The 3,623-nt window shown below is 61.5% G+C and overlaps 1 non-coding gene across 1 annotated transcript; it reads right to left on the reverse strand.

Annotated features, from left to right (window-relative positions):
* Nucleotides 1-1,038: 1,038 nt before the first annotated feature.
* LOC131863266 (5S ribosomal RNA) lies at nt 1,039-1,157 on the reverse strand. Its single transcript, XR_009362198.1, has one exon. It is a non-coding gene; the product is annotated as a 5S ribosomal RNA (ribosomal RNA).
* Nucleotides 1,158-3,623: the final 2,466 nt, after the last annotated feature.

A 3,623-nucleotide genomic window follows, 5' to 3' on the forward strand; every position in this document is an offset into this window, starting at 1 on the left:
CAAGGAGGGCTCCGAAGTGTGCTCCAAGGTGCGCACGATGGCGTGCACCTCTGGTGCGCACGATTCGGAGCTCGGTTTGACCGGGGTGCGCACACCTTGGCTGGGTTGCGCACCTTTTGTGCGCTCCAAGGTGCGCACGAAGTCGGAGCTCGGTTTGCCCCGGGTGCGCACCTTCGCCAGGGTGCGCACCTTGATGCGCACGCCTTGGCTGGGCTGCGCACCTTGGTGGGCGCCATGGTGCGCACCTTTCGTGCGCTCCAAGGTGCGCACGAAGTCGGAGCTCGGTTTGCCCCGGGTGCGCACCTTGGTGGGCGCCATGGTGCACTCCGAGGTGCCCAAGATTGGTGCGCACCAAGGAGCGCTCCGAAGTGCGCTCCAAGGTGCGCGCGAAGTCGAAAGTTGGGTTAATTGTCCGGTTTGCCTCGGGTGCGCACCTTGCGTGCACCTTCGCCAGGGTGGGCGCCTTGGTGCGCACACCTTGGCTGGGCTGCGCACACCTTGGCACCCGCGTTTCCTTCATTTTAAATTTTTTTTTTTTACAATCTCTCAAGTGGGAAATTCTATAATCTCAACTTTTTTTGCCTTTTCAGGAAACTTTTGAATGGAGCGCATCATTGGTGCGCTCCGAAGTGTGCTCCAAAGCTCTCTCCAGCTGCGTGCACCTGCCCCGGCCGCGCACCCGGCCCCGCCCAGCTTCGCTCACCTGTCCCGGGCGTCTGGTGCGGAACCTTAGAGTAAGAAACATCACCGTGCACCTTGGCCAACGTGCGCGACTCGACCGAGCGCGCACTGGCCGAGGTGCACACCGATTTCACCTGGGTGCGCGCGCAGCACCTCGGGCGCACCGGGGTGCGCGCACAACGCCCGGGTTGCACCGTGGCCTGTGTGCTCGGGGCGCCTCGGGTGCGCGCTCGGTGTCGCCCCCGCGCGCGCGGTAGTGCGGGCAGCGCACCCCGGCCCGGCCCGGCCCCGACGAGAACGCAAACGGGCAAAAGGTTTATTCAAATAGCATTGCGATGCCCGGCGAAAAACTAAAAAAGGGTGCAACACCGGGACTTCCCGGGAGGTCACCCATCCCAGTACTACTCCGGCCCAAGCGCGCTTAACTGCGGAGTTCTGATGGGATCCGGTGCACTAACGCTGGTATGATCGCACCCGTTATGAGCTTGTCGCAGTGTGTACTTAGCAAACCGCGACCCACGTGCGAATCCACCCCGGCCACCCACCCCCGTCGAGGTGCACACCCTCCCTCGCGAAGTGCGCCCCGTTCGCCAAGTGTGAGCCCTGCCCGGGTGCGCGCACCTTGCTAGGGCGTCGGGTGTGCACCCGGCCCGGCCTACGTGCGTGCACCTGTAGGGGGCGTCGTGTGCGTGCAGTGTCCCGTCTGCAACGCGGTGCCCACACACCACCTCGGGCGCAACGACCTGCGCTCACATGTGGGCCGAGTGCACCTTGGTGCATGTTCGGGGCGCCTCGGGTGCACGCTCGATCTTGCCCCGGTGCACCAAGGCGCTCGGTTTGCCCCGGGTGCGCACTTGGTGCAAGGTGGGCACCCAAAATAGGGATCAAGCACCAAAACACAAGTTTCGGGATGCAAAATGGGACCCAAGGACCACAAATGCGTTCCAAGACCCATGATGGGTCCACGAGAACAAAAATGTGTTCCGAGACTTAATAAACAAATATTGGGTTTTAGGAGAAGAAACATGCTCTGATGCCCAAAACGAGAATCGACCCCGAAAAGGCCACAGGCCAAAAGTGGGATGCGAGACAAAAAAAAATGGGACCCGAGGACCAAAATTGGGTTCCCAGGTCGAAGACAGGGCAACCGGACAAGAAACGACCTCTAAGGCTCGAAATGAGTCCCGACGACTAAAACTTGACAAGAAGCACCCATCAGGCACCCAACTCGACACCCATGGGATGCCGACCCACCCGGGCTTCCACCTAGCACACCTTGGCACCCACCCACCCTCGCACCCAACCTCGCACCCAACTTAGCACCTTTGAACCCACATTGGCACTCACCCTGACCCTGGCACCTTGGAACCCACATTGGCACTCACCTTGACCCTGGCACCCACCTTTGCACTCACCTTGGGACCCACCCTGGCTCCCACCTCGGCACCCACCCAGACACCCACCTTGGTTCCTTGGCACCCACCTTGGATCCTTGGCACCCACCCCGACACCCACCTTGGCACGCAACTTGGCTACTTGCCACCCACCTTGGCTCCTTGACGCCCACCCCGACAACCACCCCGTGACCTACCCTGGCTAGGGTTGGTGCACACCCACCCTGGTGCCCACCTTGGCACCCACCCTATGACCCACCTTGGCACGCACCTTAGTACCCACCCCGTTACCCACCCTAGGACCCACCCCGTGACCCACCTTGGCCAGGGTGGGTGCCTTGGTGCGCACAACTTGCCTGGGCTGCACACCAGGGCGGGCTCAAGATGGCACCCGCGTTCCGTTTTTTTCACTATCTTTCAAAACGGAAATTTTAAAATCTCATTTTTTTCTTTTTTTTGCCTTTTCTGGAAATTAGTGAAGGCAGCGCATCAAAGGTGCGCAATGCTGGTGCGAACCCGGGAGCGCTCCGATGTGTGCTCCAAGGTGCGGCGTGCACGAAGTCCGAGCCCGGTTTGCCCCGGGTGCGCACCTCGCGTGCACCTTCGCCGGGGTGAGCACCTTGGCTGGGTTGCGCGCCCTGGTGCGTACCAAGGAGCGCTCTGAAGTGTGCTCCAAGGTGCGGCGTGCACGAAGTCGGAGCCCGGTTTGCCCCGGGTGTGCACCTCGGGTGCGCACCTCGCGTGCACCTTCGCTGCGGTGGGCACCTTGGCTGGGTTGCGCGCCTTGGTGGGCACCATGCAGTGCACGAAGTCGGAGCCCGGTTTGCCCCGGGCGCGCACCTCCGCCAGGGTGGGCACCTTGGTGCGCACAACTTGCCTGGGCTGCGCATCAGGAAGGGCTCAAGATGGCACCCGCGTTCCGTTTTTTTCACTATCTTTCAGAACGGAAATTTTAAAATATCGTTTTTTTTTGCCTTTTCTGGAAATTAGTGAAGGCAGCGCATCAAAGGTGCGCAACGCTGGTGCGAACCTGGGAGCGCTCCGATGTGTGCTCCAAGGTGCGGCGTGCACGAAGTCGGAGCCCGGTTTGCCTCGGGTGCGCCCTGGTGGGCACCATGGTGCGCACCAAGGAGCGCTCCGAAGTGTGCTCCAAGGTGCGGCCTGCACGAAGTCGGAGCCCGGTTTGCCCCGGGTGTGCACCTCGGGTGGGCACCTTGGTGCGCATGCCTTGCCTGGGCTGCGCACCAGGGCGGGCTCAAGATGGCACCCGCGTTCCTTTTTTTTCACTATCTTTCAAAACGGAAATTTTAAAATCTCATTTTTTTTTGCCTTTTTCTGGAAATTAGTGAAGGCAGCGCATCAAAGGTGCGCACCTCGCTGCCCACCACGGTGCGCAACGCCGGTGGGCACCCGGGAGTGCTTCGAAGTGTGCTCCAAGGTGCTGCGTGCACGTTGTCGGAGCCCGGTTTGCCCCGGGTGCGCACCTCGCGTGCACCTTCGTCGGGGTGGGCACCTTGGCTTGGTTTGCCCCGGCTGCGCTCCGAAGCG

The sequence above is a fragment of the Cryptomeria japonica genome, unplaced genomic scaffold (genome assembly GCF_030272615.1).
Source record: "Cryptomeria japonica unplaced genomic scaffold, Sugi_1.0 HiC_scaffold_58, whole genome shotgun sequence".
Classification (NCBI taxonomy): Eukaryota; Viridiplantae; Streptophyta; class Pinopsida; order Cupressales; family Cupressaceae; genus Cryptomeria; species Cryptomeria japonica.